The sequence below is a fragment of the Sapajus apella genome, unplaced genomic scaffold (genome assembly GCF_009761245.1).
Source record: "Sapajus apella isolate SASKATOON/1434 unplaced genomic scaffold, GSC_monkey_1.0 scaffold123, whole genome shotgun sequence".
Lineage (NCBI taxonomy): Eukaryota > Metazoa > Chordata > Mammalia > Primates > Cebidae > Sapajus > Sapajus apella.
In genome coordinates, this window is record NW_022437063.1 from 4,418,115 (window position 1) to 4,440,480 (window position 22,366).

Sequence of the window (22,366 nt, forward strand, 5' to 3'; positions counted from 1 at the left end):
GGGAGGGAACCCAGTGGGAGGTAATTGAATCATGGGGCTGCGTCTTTCCCATGCTATTCTCATGATAGTGAATAAGTCTTATGAGATCTGATGGTTTTACAAAGGGGAGCTTCCCTGCACGAGCTCTCTTCTCTTGTTTGTGCCTTTTACCTTCTGCCGTGATGGTGGGGCCTCCCCAGCCACGTGGAACTGTGAGTTCATTAAAACTCTTCCTTTTGTAAATTGCCCAGTTTGGGGTATGTCTTTATTGGCAGGCATGAAAACAGACTAATAAACCCGTTTCTCTCTGAATCTGGAAAAATTAAATTACCAGCTTTTCATATAGTGCTGCTCTATTGTCTACTTCTGAAATTGTTACTTCACAGATACAGGACCTCTTTGCCTATCCTCCACCTCTGCCCTGCATGTGAGTGTGTATATAGATGTGGAGATACACACACTTCAAGTGCCCAAGAAGTCATCAATGGAAGGAGGAACCATTATTTTCATGCGTCACTAAGAAGTAAAGGTGCCACAGACAAGGAGTGTAGTGGAAGACCCCTACGTAAGGTGAGGACCCCAGTGGGCTGCAACCTTGCTATAAGAAGAAGTGAGAAATAAACCCATTGTGAGGAAAAGGCAGCAAAAAAACCAAACCAAAACAAACAAACAAACAAAAAAAAAAAAAAAACAAAAAAAAAAAACCCTGACAATCTCTCCTGAGATTTTAACCTCTAAACTTTACCCGTTCAGATTTACACTTTGAATTCAAATCTTAATTATAGATTTTAATTTTAAATGATCTTAGGTCAGTAATACTTCCAAGTGACTGGTGGGGCAAATGAAGATTCTCTTTGGAAGGTGTCGCCAATCTAGACCAAGAGTGGTTGTAAGTTACCTTCAGTTGTAAGGTGTGCTCCAATTTCAGATATATTAAAATGAGAACAAGGCATATAGAATCAGTGAAGTGCAGTGTACATGTGTGCATGCATGCACACATCCATATCTATCTACAGAAGTCAGTTTGTCTCTCTATGCAATATTCTATGTGAGTTCCTCAATATTATGTCCAAGTCACTAATTCTCTCTTTAACCCTGTTCTGCCTAAAATGTGTTCCTTTTATCACATATGTTCTTTGGCTATATTTTTAATTTCTTAGTTTTCCAATTGTTTATTTTAAAGAAACTTTTTTTTGCTATTTCTTATGTGCCTGTTTTATTTTTCTACAGTTTCGTGTGCTTTTAAAAGCACACTCTCCCTCCTTCACTTCTATTATCTCTTTAAACACCCTAAACATAATTATTTTAGTCTTAGACAGATTGTCCCCATGCAATTAATTTTGTCTGGAGTTATTTCATGTTCTGAGTATTGATTCTGTTGTTTATTGTTCTGAGCACTGGAACACTCCTATGTTGCGGGAGAGGGGAGTGTTTGGCTTTCCTTTCCCCACACCATTTTTCTCCTTCTCTGTCCCTCCTTCTAGAGCAGCTTTGCTGTTGTCCCCAGTGACTCCCAGGGCTGCCAGTGCTGCACCAGGTACGACATGGCTCTCCTTTCCTCACGGCATCTCCCATTGCTTTCTCCTGGGCTGTCAGCTTCTCAGTGGGTCCCACAGACTCTTCTTTCTCTATGTCATTTTTCTCTCTTAAAAAAAATTGTTCAACAAATAACTTTGAGCACTTACAAAGTACCAGACTCTGCCCCATCTTTGCCTCCTTCTTTCAATGATCTCTTTTATGGAACTTGATCGTATTCGATAATGTGCTGTTTATACTAGTTTTAATGAGTTCTGGTTTCATTTACAAGGAGGTGAGTGTCATGGTACATATTTATCTGAAGAATTCTTCCTGCTCCTCTGACCATAAATGGATGACTTTATGTTCCAGGAATCACCGGCCTTTGGTAATGCTACCATTCCTCACTTTCGTATATCACTCTGCAATCTACAAATGTTTCTTATCCATCAACTCAGTTGACCAGTTGTGATATGAAATGGATGGGACAGATATTGGTCCTGTTTTACCAGGGTTATGCCTGCAGCTCAGAGAGGTTAGATCTGCTCCGGGGCCACCAGCAAGTAAGAAGCAGAGCAGAACCACACCTGAAACCAAATCTCATGATTTAGACACCTGAGCTAGATTCTTCAGATGGGCCTTAGAATATGTTCTGGGCAAGGGTCACATCTTATGTCCTGGTATCACTCATTGTACCTAGCACACTGCTGGGCATGGCATGTATTTACATCATCAAAACCACATTGAGATACCATCTCATGCCAGTTGGAATGGCAATCATTAAAAAATCTGGAGACAACAGATGCTGGAAAGGATGTGGAGAAATAGAAACACTTTTACACTATTGGTGGGAGTATAAATTGGTTCAAACATTGTGGAAGACAGTGTGGCAATTCCTCAAGGATCTGGAAATAGAAATTCCATTTGGCCCAGCAATCCCATTACTGGGTATATACCCAAAGGATTATAAATCATTCTATTATAAAAATATATGCACACGTATGTTCATCACAGTACTGTTTACAATAACAGAGACTTGGAACCAACCCAAAGGTCCATCAAAGATAGACTGGATAAAGAAAATGTGGCACATACATACCGTGGAATACTATGCAGCCAAAAAAAGGATGAGTTCATGTCGCTTGTAGGGACATGGAAGAATCTGGAAACCATCATTCTCAGCAAACTGACACAAGAACAGAAAACCAAACACCACATGTTCTCACTTATAAGTGGGTGTTGAACAATGAGAATACATGGACACAGGCAGGGGGAACATCACACACCAGGACCTGTTGGGGGGTGGAGGGGCTAGGGCAGGGCTAGCAGTGAGTGGGGGGTTGGGGAGGGATAACATTAGGAGAAGTACCAAATGTAGATGATGGGGGGATGGATGCAGCAAACCATCATGGCATGTTTATACCTACGTAACAATTCTGTATAATCTGCACATGTACCCCAGAACTTAAAGGATAATCAAAAAAGAAAATTAAAAAAATAAATAAAATATTTGATGATGGCTGTCTGGGAGAAAGCTGATTTTGTATATTTCATGCAGGGGCTGAGACTGAACTCATTCTGCTGGGACCCTGCCTGCTCTACTGTCCCCCGAGGGCACAGCCCACAGGACCTACAGAAGGGTCTGCACCTGCAGGAGCGTGTGAGGGAGACCTTCTCTAACAAAGGACAATTTATGACCCAGCTGCAGTGATGGGAATTCAAGCCCACTCAGAATGTTCACATTCAAAAAATCAGTAGGTATCGATTCGCATTACCGAGCTGACTGAAGGCAGAGGCAGTATTTATTTGGAGTTGTGTTCCTGATGTAATAATACTTAGATTACAATATTTTCTGTAATTACTTAGAAATGACAATGCATATTGGGTTAGTGATAAATCAGAGGCAATTTAAATAATGTCATCAGGAATGGAGGAGCATAAATTCTGTGGATTTCATCTCAGCCAATGGGCCATTGCTTCGAAGGATGAACAGTGTCTCTGACAGCCACTTTTGCCCAGGGGAGGTGGGGTGCTGAGGGCCCTGGCTCTGACCCTGGCCTATGACGGCCTGTCATCTCAGCCCGGCAGCTCTGGGTGCAGCCTTGCAGCTCTAGCAGGAACCTGCAGAACAGATCATGCCGAGGGTGCAGTGGAGGCAGGACTACAGGATGGACGTGACCCCGGGCAGCAGCAGGTGAGAGAGGAGAGCACTCAGCCAGGTGGCCTGTGACTCAGGAAGGTGCAAGCACCTGAACCTCCCTGCTGGTGCCCAGGCTCCAAGTGTGCCTCCCCTCTGCTCCCTCCCTGCTGCAGCCTCTGGGTAATCTGCACACTTTTGCAGGGTCCTTGGAACTACTTCTTACAAGAGTTCAGTTTTTTCAAAAGCTGGTAGGGCACAGAGGTGCCCGGGGTCAGTTCTGGAGCACTATGGGTACCTTGCTTTTTAGGGCTGAGGTAATGCTGGCTGAGTGGTCTGCTTCCGGTTGCTGGAAGCTGGAAGCAGGGTATGGAAGGAGGCTGTGGTCATTGAGCCCCAATCATGTGACAGGCACTCCACTGGCTGCCCTCTTTGTGGTGTTAATTGAAATCATCTGCTCACAAGTAACAGAAACAGACGTGGGTCCTTGGGTCAGCATAAAGGGGAAGTAGGAGGCAGTTATGGGGTTTGTGGAGGGTCCTGTGTAGCAAGGGCAGGAATGTGGATGGAACCTTAGGAAGAGATGGGATCAGAATCAGAAGTGATCAAAGTCTCTCTCCATCTTCCCGCTCTTCCTGCACACCAGGTTCTATTCCTCCTTCTACTGAGGCTGTGTTATCCCTGTTCCCCTGTGACTCCTATGGCTTCTGATACTACAGATACAAGTCCAGCCTCTGGGAGACAGGAACCTGCTCCCAGACTCAATTCCACATCCTTAGGGAAGGGTGAGGGGCCCACCCGGCTCTACTGGAGCGGTGTCAGGTACAAAATGGTGACCTTTCTCCTGTCAGTGTGGACCAGGTGCCAGCTAAGAGGGTTCCCATCACTGTGTTATCCTGAGCCTGTAAGGTGGCGAAGACCAGAGAGCTGATTGCCATGCCCAAGACGAGAGCAGCAATGCCCCAGCGAGGGTTAACTCATGGCCACTGGGTCCAGGGAGCGTGCTCTATCAGCCATGCTCTTCCTCTTCGCATTGTTGCTCTGTGTTCTCGTTGGAGAAAATGGCACAAGCAAAGAGCTGCAGGCAGGCAGGCTGGCACAGCAGGAAGTGTTAGGAAGCGTGTGGATGGCATGCTGGTTGGGTAGGGAAGAAGCTTGGTCGTGCTGGTGGCACTATGAGAGTGAAAATGAAGGCGTACAGCATGGTAATAGGACGAGATGGGCAGAGGGAGCTGTGTGGGATGGGATGGGATAGCTGTGGAGAGGGGAATAAGATGGAAATGAAGACAAGGACCCGCAGCAAGAACCCAGCACTCAATAATGCACAAGTGTGTTAGTCCATTCTCACACTGCTATAAAGAACTATCTGAGACTGGGTGATTTATGAAGACTGGAGGTTGTATTGACCCACAGTTCTGCAGGCTTAACAGGAAGCATGATTGGGAGGCCTCAGGAAACTTATAACCGTGGTGGAAGGCAAACGGGAAGCAAGGACCTTCTTCACAAGGTGGCAGGACAGGCAGAGGACACAAGGAGGGAAGTGCCACACACCTTTAAACCATTGGATCTCATGAGAACGAACTCACTATTGCGGGAACAGCATGGGAACTCCACCCCTGTGATCCAAGCCCCTCCCACGAAGCCTCACCCCCAACATTAAGGATTACAATTCAGCATGAGATTTGCGTGGGGACACAGAGCCAAACCATATCAACAAATGGGAATTTATTTTATTTTTGCATCAAAGAGCCCAGATTGGCTTCCTTTGGCCGTCCCGCTGGCCAAGGCTCTGTGTGGCTTCCCTCATAAATGCTCCCAGAACTTGGAATTTTTACCCCAGATGGTTAAAGACCGAGTCTGCAAGACACGAATCATTCAGATGAGTGTTTTCCTCTTTTCTCCGTGGCTCTGAAGGGCTGAGAAGCATCTGGAGATCTCACAGAACTCTCAATTTCCTACCACAGCCCTGGCCTCCCCACTCAACGTGGTCCCCCTCCCAAAGGAGCAAAAAGCAGAAAGCTCAAGGACCCTCAGAATCAAGATAAATTTTCTAAGTAACTTGAGAATTTTTTTCCCTCCGGTGCTTGAATTTTCTAAGCTCTACTTGATATTTTTAAAATGTTAAAATGACTCTGATTTTGAATCGAATGCATTGGTCTTGCAAAGAAAATAACTGCTACAAATGGAGAATAAACAAGTTGGGAAGGGAGAGGGAGAAGATCCTCAGCTCTTTCTGGGACCCAGACCTCTCCACCCCATGCGCACTCCCCGCTCAGGTGCATCTGGAGACCCAGGGTCAAATGACAGCTCTGCCTTTTGAGTCTGTGATCTTTGGTGACTGACCTCACATTTCTGGGTCTTGGTTTTCTCAATAAAAATAAAAAAGAGAAATAAACAGGTCTACATGGAAGAATGGTTGGAACAAAATGGAATAACAGATGCAAAATAGCTGTGCACCTGACAGTCCTCTATAAATGTCCTCTCCTGATTCATGCCACTGATGATTCTAGTTGCTAGTCACTCTTCTCTCAACCTACTGTGTGCAAACCCCCTGAGCTTCATGCCAGAGGAGGGAACTGGATTGAAATAGTCTACATGCAAATTTTATAATAGTTTTATTTCAGGCCTGTTCTCCCAGAAACAAAATCACTATTCAGTACCTGGGACATTACAATACATTTTCATTAAAATAATACATTTTAATGAAAACTTAATTAATTTGAAATGATTGCTTTCTTGTAAGTAGAATGAAAAAAATCATTAAAAATTGGCAAATGGAAGAGAAAAATGTTTTTATGTAAGTACATAGGAGAGGCGTATTGAGGCCATGAACATTTCTAAAATAAGAGAACACAAAGCTTGTAAAGTTATTTTCTTAATTTGGAAGGCTGTTTCAACTTGTTTCCAAATGAAAATAAAAGAATCAAGTTCTGCAGCTTGTGCAAATGTATGGGGAAATCAATGTAGGCTTTCTTCTTTTTTATTTTTTTGAGAGAGCGTCTCACTCTGTTGCTCAGGCTGGAGTGCAGTGGTGTAATCTCAGCTCAATGCAACCTCCGCCTCCCAGGTTCAAGCAGTGCCCCTGCCTCAGCCTCCCGAATAGCTGGGATTACACGCGTATGGCACCACAACCAGCTAATTTTTGTATTTTTAGTAGAGACAGGGTTTCATCATGTTGGCCAGGCTGGTCTTGGACTCCTGGCCTCAAGTGATCTACCTACCTTGCCCTCCCAAACTGCTGGGATTACAGGTGTGAGCTGCTGTGTTCAACCTTCTTCTTCTTTTTTCTTCTTTTCTTTCTTTCTTCTTCTTTTTTAAAAAAACAAAAAAAAAACAGAAAACCCCCTGTTTTCCAGTAAAATTGAACTACATGGGTTCATTGAGGGATTCAAGTGTTTATTGTTTGGCTTAGGTTTGCAGAAAGACGCAAAGCTCAGAACCAGAAGTGCAACTGAGCTACAACATCCAGTGAGACTGCCTCCCAGACACACCACTGCAACCAGTGAACTGCACTGTTTAGACTCTGCCTTCAGGGCCAGGGTGGGCTGATGAGACCGGCCTCTTGATGAGGTGAGAGGTGACCAAGGAGTGAGAGCGGCTGCGTTTGAGCCCTGCCTCTGCTGTCTGGAACTCTCTCATCTTGAGCAGGTCCAGCCGCAGTGTGGGCCTCAGATCTCCCATCCTGGAAACAGAGAATTCAAATCCAGCTCTGACTCTGCAGCCCCTGCCCTGCCCCTGCACTGCATGGCAACCACCAGGCTTGAAGAAGGAGTGAATGATGCTTGAAGGTCACCTCATCTAAACCACACTCCTCTCCCATCACACCCTTGTTGTCCTTTAAATGGTTCCCATTCGTCTTTCTTCTCTTGAGCCCAGGGGTGTGCTGGTGAATGTTTAACAGCCACTCCATGAAAAAATAAAACGATATTGATGGGTGGCATTTGCTGATTTCTTTGCTGTAAACACCCCCACCTTGGGCCATTTCAAGCAGCCACAGTGATGCTGCTGAATGCTGATCCCGGAGGAGTCAGTGCAAGCTGGTTCCAGCACAGAGCTGTCTAGGTTGCTCCAGGATGGGGGCATTCGCTCCCTGCTGGCTAAATGTGAAATCGGATCAGATCGTTATCAGCTAATATTCACTGCGCGCTTATTGTGAGCCAGGCTGTCTGCTCAGAACTTTGCATAGGTTGTCTTGCTGAATCATCGATGCAGTCCTAGGATTCAATCCCTGGGCACAGATGGTTATGTAACCTGCCCAAGGCCTTGCAGCCACAAGAAGGAGGAGTTGAATGGGCCATGGTGCCTGAGTTCATAGCCCGTGCTTTTAGGCAATACGCTATCCTAGATTTCAGCCTCGCTGCTCTCTGCTCTCGAAAGCCTGCAGAAAAATGCCTTGAGAGATAGAGCAAGTCCATTTGCACATGGTTCCTTTATTTTGAGCTTACTTATCAAATCTGATGATCATCATAAATCTCTTTATTCCACCTGGGTTATTAATACACATATTGGTAAACTTATTTCGGTGATATTTATCTTTCCTCTAAGAACTCACAGATTTCTACCACTTAGTATGCTGTGTTTTGTTTTTGGGTAGGTCTCATTAACAGGGTAGAGTGCAGAGATGTGGGTCTTATATAAAAAAGTGACTTTGTAATGGCTTTTTGTGTGTGATTAGGGAAAGAAACAGCCTTAGGTAAAGGGAGCTATTTGGAGCAGAGAGGTTTTTAATTAGGGTGATATTCCAGAGTTGAGTGACAGCATTTCTTGAACAACAGAAGCCTGGAGAGCTCTCCCTTGGAAGGGCATTGCTGTATACCAGCCGCCAAGCTGATTTTTCAGGGAATTAAGCCCTGCACCCAAACTGGCAGAGGAATGAGGCTTTTGTCCGGCTGAGCATGGAACAAAATGGTTTGGAACACAAACAATTATCTGGAGAACCGGGGCTGCATGGATAGCCAAACTGGGCAATTTGTCCTCATCAGCAATACAATGTCCACCCAAGGTATGATTCTGTGGGCTGCTCCCCCTGGCCCCGGACAGACTGCCTCCAGGGGGATGCCAATATCGTGCAACTGCACCTGATTTTAAGCAAACTCAATATGAACATGTGGATTTGGAGAGGTGTAACTTGGGTGAAATCAGCTCTGCAGTGGAGAGCATGACCTAGCAGAAAGAGCTTTGTAATAAGTAATGGTTCTGTTGTTACATAAAAATGCCAGCTACTAATTATTAAAATATTCAGAAAAAATCCTGCCATTCAGAAATTGCACTACCAATAAAGACATACCTGAGACTGGATAATTCATCAAGAAAACATATAATGGGCTCTCAGTTCCACATGGCTGGGGAGGCCTTACAATCATGACAGAAGATGAAGAGCAAAGGCATGTCTTACATGGTGGCAGGCAAGAGAGAGCATGTGCAGGGGAGCTCCCCTTTATAAAACCATCGGATCTGGTGAGACTTATTCATGATCACAAGAACAGCACTGGAAAAACCTGCCCCCATGATTCAATTACCTCCCACCAGGTCCCTCCCACAACTTGTGGGGAGTTTTACAATTCAAGGTGAGATCTGGGTGAGGACACAGAGCCAAGCCATATTGGAAGTCATCACATAGTTGGTGACTTTTCTTGTTATCTGCGGTTATGTAACAGAAAGCCCTGATCCACTGACATCAGGCAAGAACCACTTTGTAACGCTCATAGAATCTGTGGGTCAGAATCTGCGTGTGTCTCCTCTCCATGATCTTGGCACTGAGGGTCACTGAGAAGCGTGCTGTGACCATCACACTTCACTGGGGTCCAGTTCACCTTCATTCACCTGCCCCCTTTCCTGGATGTGCTTTGAAGTGGGTGCTGCTTTCTTTCTCTCTTTCTTTTTTTCCTTCTTTCTTCTTTCTCTCTTTTTTTTTTTTTTTGGACAGAGTCTCATTCTGTTGCCCAGGCTAGAATGCAGTGACATGATCTTGGCTCACTGCAACCTTAATCTCCTGGGTTCAAGTGATTCTCCTGCCTCAGCCTCCTTAGCAGCTGGGATTATAGGCATGTGCCACCATACCAAGCTAATTTATGTATTTTTTGTAGAGGTGGGGTTTTGCCATGTTGACTAGGCTGGTCTTGAACTCCAGACCTCAAATGATCCGCCTGCCTCAGCCTCTCAAAGTGTTGAGATTACAGGCATGAGCCACCACGCCTGGCCTGGGCACTTCTTTCAAACCATGGTTGTGTGGCCTGAGGACAGGGAAGCCAGTGAAGAAGCAATGGCCATCCCTGAGAGTAGTCCTGGGTTCCCTTCCCATGGGCAGCAGCTCATTCTTGTTTGGGCCCAGAGCTCCTGCCTGTCCTGCGTCCTCCAGGTGCTGCCTGCCCAGGGCTGTCTAAGCTACCTCTTCAAGTCCACTTTTCTGGATTCTGGCCATGGTGCTGCTCCTGGGGGTGGGGAGCAGGGAGGAAGGAGTTAAAAGTTTCTGAAGTGCTAACTCCCACAATCCCACCCCAAGTCAGTAAAGGGCAGGCTCCACAGAAGATCAGGTGACACTGGAGGAAACCCCCAGCTTTGGTCAAGGGTCCCTTTGCCTGGCTTGTCCCTGTGGGTGGTCTGGTCTCTCTGGGGTCCCCGGGGTCCTCTGGACACTGAGGCAGGGGAGGGGGTAGAGATCCGAGACCCTCTTCCGCCTTAACATGCCCTTGGGGCAGATTTAAATTTCCATTTGAATACTTCTCTGTGCCTCGTTTCCTCCTTTGTGAGAGGGAAATCTTCACGCTCCCCACCTCAAAGGGTTGTTGCAGGCATCAAATGAGGTGTTTAATGGAGTGCTTAGAGCCCGCCCGGCGCAGAGGAGGGGTGCCCGAATGTGAGCACCCATGACCACTGGGGTCGTTACTTTGCTACTGTAGTTGGGGTTACGAAGTGCCCTGCCACAGGACACTGCCACCACGAATGAGGCCACTAGGGAGGCCACTGTCTCCTTCCTCCTCCTCCTGCTTTTCCCACGCCTTGGCTCCGATGTAGGAGTCTGTGGGGCCCTTCCTCTCTCCAGGCCTCTCTCCCCAGCTGGACTGTGGGGGTGGAAGATGGGTCCGCTGTCCTCTCACTGCGCTTCAGCCCTGTTGATCCTGGACTCTTGCCTTCCACTGGGTTGCCTCTCCTGGCACCCTTGGCCTTCGACCCTCCCCAGCAACCGGGGGCTGCCCAAGCTGGGCTGGGTCTTCCTATCAAGTTCAAGGTGTTAACAGGATGCTCAGGGCCCATGGCCCTCATCACCTCCCACCAGCAACTATAGCCTTACTGCTATTTTAAATGATTTTTACTAAGCGACTCTAACTGGCTGCCCATAAAATAATGAAAGGAAAAGTATTCTCATTAAGGAGGAGTTTATTTGGATTGTAAACTCAAGTCTGCTAATTGTGGCCTAATGCCAGGAGCCCAGTGAGGGTGTCTATTGTGGCTGATTGAGAGGCAGTGGAGGTGAATGCTCCCCCTGGCTCCAGCTGGGCACTAGGAGAGGGTGCTCTTAAGGCCACTGGGGCAGGGCTTTGGCATGGGATCATGAGGGGCAGTGTGTGCTCTCTCAGGAAGCAGCTCCTTTGTGAGGCTGGGAATGGCAGGGGTGCTAGGCTGGCCTGAGCTGGGGCCTCCCCAGGGCCATCTCACTCTCATGCCCAAGGTGTGGGTTGCAGGCCCAGCCTGGGGAGCCTTGGTGACAACTCTCAGTGTGATGACGGATGAGCCCCACCCAGGTCCTCTCTTCTGGGAAGCAGGGCAGCATGGGAGCTTCTGCAGGCCTGTGGGGCCAGAGGCCAGGTGCAGGGCTCCTGTAGAGAGTAAAAAGTTCCTCTTCAAAGTTTCCCTTCTTGTTGAAGAAGAATAACAATACATGTTAGAAACAACAGTGTGTTTTAAAGACTAACTTTCTTCAAAGCCTTCTTGCTTTCTGCTAGTAAGTCTTCGTTAAGCCCTATCCTATGTAGCTGTTAGACGTGCTCACAGGCACATCGTACACTCTATGTCCTTGTACTTTAACCAAGATATCACAGGCATGTCTCACATGACGTGAGATATCACAGGACGTGCGCACAGGCATGTCCCAGTTCTCAGGCTATGCCCCTTCCTTATTTGGGAATGTTAGTACTTTTCTAAGTCCTTTTGCAAGCAACTTATTTTCGTTTGTTCTCCATTGCCTTTACCTATTTAGAAAAGTTTTGAGTTGTTAGCCAATCAGGTTCAGTTTAGATTGTGAGGTCTGGCTCCAACCAATGGAGACTGGACACAGCAGTAAGGACCCAATGGGTAAGGAATAAACATGTCTGCCATTCCTTTGTTCATTGTACTTTTGTGGCAAGATAGCTAAAGGGAGCACGCTTTCTGCAGAAAGTAAAATTGCTTTGCTGAGAAAACTTTTTGTCTGAATGCTAAGTTTTCCTTGCAGTGCTTAGGAATAAGCATTCTGTCTCTAACAGCTCAGTTCTCCACACTTCAGCTGTGCCAGCCCCCCCTGAGCTTTGTTCCTTTGTCTGCAAATTCAAATAAAAATATTGATCTTATGGGGCCCTTGTGTGGGTTAAGGGACAAGTCCAATGCCTGGCAAACAGTAGGCACTTAATAACTGGTCCTTTCATGACGGGTAGTGGCAGTTCCCAGTCCTTCATTCAGGAGGTGGCTGCAGAGCCTGCCTTAGCAGCCAGACGGGACTCCAGGTGAACCCTTGCACTCCAGGTCTTGTTCCAGTGGAGGCTGCGGACAGGAAATGGGCAACAGGTGAATGGTCATCATGATTTCATGTCATTGTAGGGATGGAAGTGAGTCAGGGGACAGAGGGATATTTTGAGGGATTGGAGAGAGAACTGTAAGGAGATAGCCCTGAATCTGAGACCCCAAAGAGGTATGGCTGTTACCGTCCTGTCCCTCTGCTTGGGTCATCCCAAGAGAGAGCCTGGGGTGAGGCCCTCGCTGTGTTCTGGCTCTCTGGCTTCTCCTGTGTGGCAGCTGAACTCTGCCTGGTATCTGTGACAGGTCTTAGGAAGGAGAGAGTTTTCTTCCTGTCTTCCAGGAGGGGGATCAGATCTTTGCCTTGTGGGATTCTGGGCAGAGGAATTTTCCCGCCCCTCAGTCAATGGTAGATGTCCTCTGTCCCTCCCCTTCCCCGAGTCAGGGGGTTCTTATCTTGTTCCTGAGAATGGGAGCAGTGCTTTTGATTCTCATGTGCAGTGGCCTGGGGAGGTGACTGCATTTTGTGCTTATCCTCTCCAGCTGTCAGTCACTGGGCTGCACCATCCAGGTGGTGCCCCTTGGCCCCGCCCTTCTTGCTGGCACACATGGGGGACAGCTTATGACTGAGGGCAGGTACCACCTGCAATTGGAGTGCTCCCCAGTTCTGAAGGGATCCTGTAGGCCACATGCAGCCTTTGGTGGATTTCTTCTCATCCCATCTTAGGGTGGCCACAGCTTCCTCCCAGGCGCTGCCAAAGGTGGGACAGTTGATTTTTGTTTTCTAGAATTGTCATAGTGGAAAAGACTTGGCATCTTTTCATCCCTTTGAGAGCTGTGGAGGCTTTGTTGATGCTCCAAGATGTCATGCAGTTTTGTAAGCGTTTGATGTGAGTTCTCGAAAATGGAGTTTATTCGTTGGGAAGTGTATTCTACATATATATCTTAGTTCTACTTTGTCATTCATGTTCTTCAAATGTCCTCTGTCTTTGCTGATTTTATTTTTCTGCTTGTTCTCTCAGTTACTAAGACAAGTATCAACATACCCCAATTGATGGTGGGTTTGTTTATTTCCCGCTGTAGTTCTATCAATTTTTGTTTTAAATGTTTTGAGCATCTGTTACTAGGTGCACATAAATTTATATTTTTAAAATCTTCTTGATGTACTGAAAACTTTGTTACAAGGTGTTCCTTTTTATGCCCCCAAAATCTATTTTATCAACTATCAACATACCTCCACAGCTAAAAGAAAAAACAACTTTGGTAGGTGTTTACATTTCATATACGTGTGTACACGTGTGTGTGTGTGTGTGTGTGTGTTTTCCCTTTACCTTTGTCAAAATGTTATAGATGTGTCTTTCATCAACAGCATATAGTTGAGTCTTGATTTTTTTTAAATGCAGCAGTCTTCATATTTCACTGGAGAGATTAGTGCTTATGCATTTGATGTAATGACTTGATGTCATGAGTGATCATCTGGGTTTAAATCTACCAAGTATTTCCTATTTGTCTCAATTTTCCTTTTTTTGTTTTCTCTTTCTCTCCTCTATTGCATTTTATGGGTTATATATTTTATTATTTACCACCATTAACTTGAAAGTTTTAGACCATTTGAACATTCTTTTAGTGGTTGCCCTGCATATTGCAAGAAGCATTCTTGACTTATTAAAGTTAAGTATTTTGTTATTTTACCCTTGTTCTGGACAATTAAGGGTTTAAAAACACATAAGTTTCATTTGTCACCTTCCCTCTCGTATGGCATTGCCGTTGTATATTTGAATTCTCTCTGTATTTTAAGTGCAATGAGGCATTATTATGCACACACACACAAACACACACACACTCACTCTCTTTGTTCCTTATTTATTTTTCATCTCTTACCTTTCACCTGGGGTCATTTTTGTTCTGCCTCTAGAACAGTCTTTAGTATTTCCATTAGTGTGATCTATTGGTGATAAATTCTCATTTTTTTGTTTGTATAAAAATTCTCTTTATTTAACCTTAATTTTAAAAGAATATTTTCACTGGATGTAACATCCTTGGCCACCACTTATTTCCTTTTCAGCACATGATATCATTCATTGTGTTTTAGTTTTTGTTGCTGCTGTTGAAAAGTGGCTATGATTTTAATAGTTGCTCTTTGAAGGTAATGTGCCTTTTTATCTAATTTAAAAGTATTCTCTTGGTTTATGGTTGTCAGCAGTTTTGCTCTAATATAGCTTAGTTGGGATTTACTTTTATTTATTTATTTGTTTGTTTTTTGATAGGGGGCTATAAGATTTGTTGCTTCTGTGCTTGAAGTCTTTCATCAACTTCAAAAGTTTCTCAGCCATTATCTTTTCAGATTTTCTCTCTTACCTGCCTAGTTTCCCAGATCTTTCTGGGACTGTAATTACAAGGATCTTGAGCCTTTTCCTTATGTTCCTTTTATTTCAAACTCATTCTTCTATGTTTTCCATCATGTCGTAGCTCTATTTTTTTTTTATTCCAGACATTTTATTTTGACTTTCTGTTTCATTAATTTTCATTTCAGCTATGTCTAATCTGCTTTTAAATCCATCCACTTAATTTTGTTTTGGTAATTTGATTTTTCAGTATTAGAATTTCCATTTTAAAAAAGGAATTTTCATTTATGTACTGAAATTTCTAATTTTTCCTTTATCTCCTTGAATATGATAAACATAGCTATTTAGAAGTATGCGTTGATGACTCCAATATCTAGAGTCCCTGTGTTTACTTCTGTTGTCTGTTTCTGCTGGTTTTGTTCATACTGTCTTGACTCCTTGAAATTGTGCCTGGAGTTGTCTTTTAAAAGTTGTTTAGAGGAATAAATTAAGGCTTAGAATGATATTATCTTCTTTCAGGGGTGACTTACATTTCTTTTCATTGCTTTTTAGCACTTGAGTTCTGAATCACCTCAACTCAACCCCAGGTGTTGAGCTGATAAGATGTCACTTCCATTTCCTGAGAGGCTTTGTCTGTTCTAGTTCCTCACCATTCCTCACATTCAGCCCTTTGGTATCTCAGCTAAAACCAGGGGCCTCACCGGGGTCCTCCCTGTTGTTGGCACCCCACATGGCTGTGAAAGCGCTGCTGTCTTTTGGCCTCTCTATTGATCCTCGTGGGATCAGCGAGGTGCCCCCAGGAGGGCTCCTCTTTTCCCGCCATTCTGGCCTGTGAATTTTTCACTATCTTTTTAGCTCTGTAACAATTTTTAAGAAGGCATTTTTACTCAGATATTCTCATCGAGTTCAGTTGGAGAACTGGTCATAATTGCCTAGTCTGTCCTTACCGGAAGAGGAAATACTGACTTAACTTGTACCTTCATTTCGACCTATTTAAACTATTGCCACTGGCCAGAACTTCCAGCATCCTGCTTCCCCATGTCCCGGGCTCCACATCCCCTAAGTTGTAAGATCTGCTTGGACCAGCCCATCCACTCCCACTCAGGTGTCAGCAGGAGGAAGGGAGGGATGAGGGGACGGTGGCACACTGTCCCTTCCCCTCCACTCCGCTCCCCACCTCCAGCCTATGTCTTGGCTTATGACAACAACATAGAAGTCTACTGAGGACCAAATGGGGTCTCCCGCAGTTCGCGCACTGGGGACACAGGAGTTTCCTGGAGAGAAGGAGTCTCTGCCCTCGTGGGATCTTGTGTTGTAGTGGGGAGACGGAAAGTAAACATTCACACAAACCAATACTGAACTTCTGATCATGGCAGATGCTGCCATGACAACGAAATCAAGCAACGAGGCTGGGTGGGAAGACACGCAAGGACAGGAGAGGCTTCTAAGCAGAATAAGGAGCCAGGTGGGCAAAAGTCTGAGGGCAGAGCATGCTCGGTTAGAGCATAGCAGGGCAAGCCTCTTCCCCTGGAACAAACGCAGCATGCAGAGGGGCTGAAGGAACGTGGGCATCTGGTGTTCGGAGAGAGACGGGCACAGCGGTGGCAGGATGCTGGGACAGGAAGGCGTGAGAGCTGCCTGGACACTGTGCTGTGGGCACTTTATTCTCCCTGGATATGAAGCCTGTGGAATATTTCCAGGGGGAAATGAACTGGAGAGGGCCCGTGTGAAAGGAGAGAAACCAACCCTCTTTTTAGGGAAGCAACTTTCTGAGTCTGGTCTGCTGACCCCAGGGGTCCCCAGGATATTTTTCAAGTGCCTGTGTGCTCAAAAATAAATAATATCACTTAGGTATTGTGCCTTATACTTTATCCCTGGGACATGGGGAAGCAGGATCCTGGAAGTTCTGGTCCGTGGCCATAGTTTAAATAGTTCAAAATAAGGTGTAATACCTTAGTGGTATTATTTAAGGTATTTTCCTTCTTTGCGGTGCCATATTGGCCCTGATGTACGGTAGCGATGGTGGACAGCACTGTGGGTGCCCCAGAACAAATGGTGGTGGCGACTCCACACTCCCACTAGTGGACATTGTGTTCTGCACCTGCCGACATTCACAGGAAGACGGAAGGGTCAGTTTCACTCAGGAGCGCCCTGATAGAAGCAGTTGCTTTTATTAACTGTTAATTTTATTTAGACTCAACATTTGAGTGCACGTTGTTTGGATATTCCATGCTACCACATAGGAAGTGCCCACAGGGCTGGGGGAAAGGGAAGCTGGGTGAATCCCAGGGGAAGGGCTGGCTGGGACCATGTCAGGGCCCAGACTCTTGAGCTGCCCATGCAACGCCCAGTGCTGCATGTATGAGGGGAGGGAGAGAGAGTGAGAGAAAAGAGAGAGAGAGATAGTAAGAGAGAGAAAGAGAGAAGAGAGAGAGACATTAGAAGGGGGAGGAGGATGGGAGGCGAGAGGGAGCTGAAGATAGGTGAGGGGTGGGCCATACCTAGTGGAGGACAGAACACAGAATGAACAGAATACGGGAAGTGACGGAATAAGATGTGATGAGTGGATTGCAGATATTTTTTTCTTTCATTTTTAGAGATTGGGTCTCTATGTTCCCCAGCCCAGTCTCAAACTCCTGGGCTCAAGCAGTCCTCCCGCCTAAGCCTCCCAAAGTGCTGAGATCACAGGCATGAGCCCCGCCCTGAATTGCAGATATTAGCACAGAGGAGGGGCATAGCACCTGTCAGCCGGGGAGTCAAAGCAGGTTCCCCAAGGAGGCAAGTTTGCGGTTGAGGGCTGAGGTTTATCTCAGAATCTGCCCAGTGGAATGGGGCATAGATAAAAGAGGAAACAAATATCCCAGGTCAGGGGACAGCTGGTGCCCAGATGGGCCGGGGCCAGTCTGGCCTTTGGAGGTTGTGGGTGCTCCTGGAGACCCCACCTTCCTCTCCCCCATCACGGAGCATCATTCATTGGAAGCTTTAAGTGGCAAAACTGTTCAAAAAGGTCTTGAGTATTTTATTTAACTCAGTTTTAAGAAACCCTGTTGCACCATTGGGGTCCTTATACATCTGATGTGGAAAATGGGGCTCAAAGGCAACCCAGGGTTTGTGGCAAGTGGTCCTGGATCCAGGAGACCCGGAACGCTCCCACAGCCTCCTCCTCCAGGCCAGCTGTCAGATGGCGGCAGTTTGATTGGAAACAGAACAGCCAGCACTTTCAGAAGTGCTAGCTGGTGGTTATTTTGGGGACATTGGGATGTAGCTGGGATTTAGGTGTCCAAAATATCTCCTAAGAGATGGAGCCTGGTCTGAAGCTCTGATCCTGGGATTTCAGCCTTGCAGAAGGCTCCCAGCATCCTCAGGCAGGGCGGACCCCACCCCAAGGGCCCTCTCTGGGTGAAGGCTTCCAGCTCCCGGCCTGGAGTCTGTAGATTAAGGTATTAATCACAGCACAGTCTGGCTGTACCTTTCAGCTCCTCCAAATAAGTGTGGTGTGATTCTATTTTGCAGACAAAGTCCCTGGGAATCCAGCCAGTAGGTGAGGAGGGGCCGTGGGACAAAGGCTGACAGCATCACTTTTGTATCTAGAATGTATCCCAGGAACAAGGAAAAAAGACCTTTCAGCCCCAGGACCCTGCAGCTCCTGAAAGCTCTCACCTCCTCGCCCAGCAGCGTCTACACGCTGGAGGGAAGCAGCCCTCTTTCGAATCCAAGTCTCTACCCGTGGCCTGGGTGGTTGGAAATGGTGATTTAATCTCTCTGAGCCTCATCGGGCATGGGGAAGGTGAACTGGGAAGCTGCAAAGGCTGGTGCTCACCCCTTTTCCACTGCCCTGGACCAGGACTCCACCACCCAAAGTCTCTTCCCAAGCAGATTCATAAAGTACACAGAGATAGAAACATTTCCAAAACCCTTGTCTGGCCCGACAGCCTGTGGGTGTGATCTCACTTGATGCTTTTGACAGCTGGGTCTGGCAGACATGGTTGTTACCGACACCCTGAAGACAAGCAAGCAGGGCATAGGGTGGGTGCCCTTGCCCACAGTGGGGGTCCGGAGCATGGTTCACACCCAGGGCTCGGGCTCATGGCCCCCTAGAGGCAGGTGGCAAGTGTGCCGGGAGAGGGCGGGCTGTCTTCTTCTCCTGTACCTGCTGGGACCCCGCCCGCGTGTGTGTGCAGCCTAGGCAGATTGGATTGGATAGGAGATTTTGAGGGGATCACTAGGCTCAGGTTGCATAGCAGGTGCTGAGAGACCTGGAGGATCATCTGCATTCAAAGCTCTGCTCTTCAGCCATTTATTTTAAGGCTACTGGGTGCAAAAGAGAAATGTCTTACTAGGGAAGGGTGAATGTTGGTGCAGTCAATAGAATAATAGCCCCAAAACTTCCCTGTCCTGATCCCTATCACCTGTGGGCATGTGAGGTTACACAGCGTTACAGGGAGTTGAGGTTGCAGGTGGAATTGGGTTACTAATCAGTCGGCCCTGAGTGGGAGGTTCTCCTGGATTATCTGTGAGTCCAATGTCATCACCAAGCATTCCCATAGGAGAGAGGGGTGAGAGAGACTAAACCTGCTGGGTGCTGGTTTTGAAAATGGAAGGGGCCCCCAGGCAAGGAGGGCTGCAGCCTCCGGAAGCAAGAAAGCCACATCAGAACCAATTCTCCCTGAAGCCTTCATAAGGATGCAGCTCTGCTCTGCCCACACCTTGATTTTGGCCCGGGAAGACCCCCTCAGACTTCCGACCTCCAGAGTGCTGGGTCGGAATATGCTCAGACTCACATAGTCACTGTGAGTCTGTCACTGCAGCAGGTGGCGGGCACCAGGAGCCAGGCTGCCGTGTGGCGGGCGTGGGTGCATGGCACTGTCAGCACTCACAAGCTTGCCGGGAAGCTGCCCTATGCTGGTCCCAGCCCAGCAGGCTCCCAGTGAGTGTCCCATCTTATCTTCCTACTTACTCGATAACGTTAAACAACGGTTCATGGGGAGGAACTTTTCACCTACAGTGACTTTTAAAGAGGACTGGGATGACCAGGGGTACCAGGTGACAAGAATGTTTAGAAACATTTTCTGATTTCCTTACATTCCCTCCCTAATCGAAACCAAGCTAACACACACACTCACATGCACCCTGCATCAGTCCAGTTTCACACTGCTCTAATGAGCTACCCGAGACTAGGTGGTTTATAAAGGAAAGAGGTTTAATTGACTCACAGTTCCACATGGCTGGGGAAGCCTCCGGAAATTTACAGTCACGGTGGAAGGCAAAGGGGAAGCCAGGCACGTCTTTCATGGCAGCAAGACGGAGAGCGTGAGGGGTGACTGCCAAACACTTTTAAACCATCAGATCTTGTGAGAACTCCCGCGTTATCATGGGAGCAGCAAGTGGGAAGTCTGCCTGTCCCACCAAGCCCCTCCCCTGACACAGGGGGATTACCATTTGAGATGAGATTTGGGTGGGACCACAGAGCGAAACCATCTCACACCCCAGACATACAACACAATGCGCATACGGTGTCCACGCCTTAAGCACACACTTGTATGCACAGACACAGCCTGAGTGTGAGGCTGGTTGTGACCCGGCAGAGGCCCTTCCAAGGGCACTTAGGCTGGCACAATGCATTGTACTATGTGGGCTGCCAGTCCTGGGAGTGAAGGTGCTGAGGTGGGCTATGGACCGCCATCCTCAAGTGCAGACTCCAGAGCAAGCTTCCGCTGGGACAGGCCCACAGCCGCACTCCTCTGCATGGTCTTGACCTGGGTCCCTGCATGGGTGCCCTGCAGCAGCCATGGGGTCCCTCCCTGAGTGCTCTGGGCCAGTCACAGCTTCAGCAGCCAGCGTGCAGTGCCGGGTCCTCACTGCTGCTCCCAACCCTCTGCTCAGGCTGAGTGCCCAGGGGGAGCTTCCGGGAGGTGGGTGGTGGCTTGTTGGGTGCAGTTACTCTGGGCTTCTGGCTCTGAGGATTCCATGTCATCAACCCTCCGGTTCTGTTTTCAGAGCCCAAAGACGTGCTGCAGAGCCAGAGACGCTGGGAGAGGCAGCGTGGAGGAGACCACCGGAGCCAGGTGGGGGATGGCAACTGATCTGCAGGCAGTGCAGGCATCGTTCAGGTGAATGAGGTGGGTCCAGGGCACCTTGGCACTGGCTGGGCATGCAGGGGCCTCCACACATCTCCCCATGGGGTCCCCTTTGCTCTGGTGGTCCTCAGTTTCCACCACCAGAAGGAGGTTCTTGCTCAGAAGTACTGGGTGCAGGAGGAGAGCAGTGCTCAGCGATGCCAGGTCAGTGATGGGAAGGATGGACAAGGCTGTGACTGGGGGCTCCTGCTGGATGTCGGCCCTCTGTGCTCTCTGTGTGTTCTCAGCCCTGGTGGCCAGGAGCAGATGTGGTTTGGGGAAGGGACAAGGACAGACTCTAATCTATCCACCTGGAGAACGGACTCCCAGCACATCACTAAAAAGTGCTCTGGGGCCCGGCGCAGTGGCCCATGCCTGTAATCCCAGCACTTTGGGAGGCCGATGTGGGCAGATCAGGAGGTAAAGAGATAGAGAGCATCCTGGCCAACATAGTGAAACCCCATCTCTACTAAAAATACAAAAATTAGCCAGGCATGGTGGTTAATTTTTGTATTTTGGCACTGGCTGTAATTACAATGTGCTTGTAATCCCAGCTACTTGGGAGGCTGAGGCAGGAGAATCACAAGAACCTGGGAGGCGGAGTTTGCAGTGAGCTGAGATCAGGCCGTTGCGCTCCAACCTAGGGGATAGAGCGATACTCCATCTCAAAAAAAAAAAAAAATGCGCTGGGGTTGAGAGACCTCTCAGTGTCTTCCCACCACCCTTAGGATGAAGGAAAACACCCTTCATCTTAAGGTCTCGGCCCTGAGACCCTGCAGGGTGTAGCTTCAACCCCACTCTGGCCTCCGACCCACCCCAGCCTGCGTGATCTGCCCTCAAGCAGCGGCAGCCTTCCCTGTGCCGGTCCCAGTCCCTCCCACCATGGGGCCTTTGCACCTGCCGTGGTTTTGCCGAATAATCTTCATCTGTCAACTCCTCCTGGGTCCACCCAAGCACCGCTGCCTCGGGTGTGCCTGCCTCTCCCTACCCCACTTGGCCCATCCCCATGTCCTTCCCAGTGCCCCTGCCTCGGTCATGACTTGACGTGGGTTTGCCCAGTGATCTGACTGGCATCCAGTTCCCCTGCTGGACTGTGGAGTTACCTGAGGACAGGGACCTGGCTTGCTCATTAGCTTGACCCTTGCATCTCTGGGCGGAGGGCAGGGACGGCGCATGGCGTTGCAGAGTGCCCCAGGGGTGCCGCCTACTCTCAGTGCTCCATGTGAAGTGACCCACACGTCTTCAGAACAACCTTGGGCAGGCGTTGTTACTATCTTCATTCTACAGAGGGGAAACTGAGGCACAGTGAGGCCAGCCAGTATGTCTAAGGCCACACAGAGACATGTCACAGCTGGACTTCAAAGTCTGGGTGAGCTGGGGCACTTTCCGTACAGGAGCCTCCAGCCACGCATAGCTAGCAGAGATTAAATTAGTGAAGATGAAATAACATGCAGTTTCTCAGGTGTGTGAGCCGCCTTTCGGGTGCTTGGTATTCACGTGTGGCTGTGTCTGCCGTATTGGGTAGACCTGGCTCATTTCCACCATCGCAGGAGGTTCTGCGGTGG

At 47.8% G+C, this 22,366-nt stretch overlaps 1 long non-coding RNA gene across 2 annotated transcripts; it reads left to right on the top strand.

Annotated features, from left to right (window-relative positions):
- The first annotated feature begins 281 nt into the window (after nucleotides 1-281).
- Nucleotides 282-20,804, top strand: LOC116538917. Of its 2 annotated transcripts, none has more exons than XR_004263842.1 (5): nucleotides 282-549; nucleotides 1,464-1,516; nucleotides 1,867-2,057; nucleotides 3,053-3,248; nucleotides 20,683-20,804. It is a non-coding gene; the product is annotated as an uncharacterized LOC116538917 (long non-coding RNA). The 2 variants fall into 2 exon arrangements; XR_004263843.1 differs by having other exon boundaries at nucleotides 1,867-2,029.
- The last annotated feature ends 1,562 nt before the right edge of the window (nucleotides 20,805-22,366 follow it).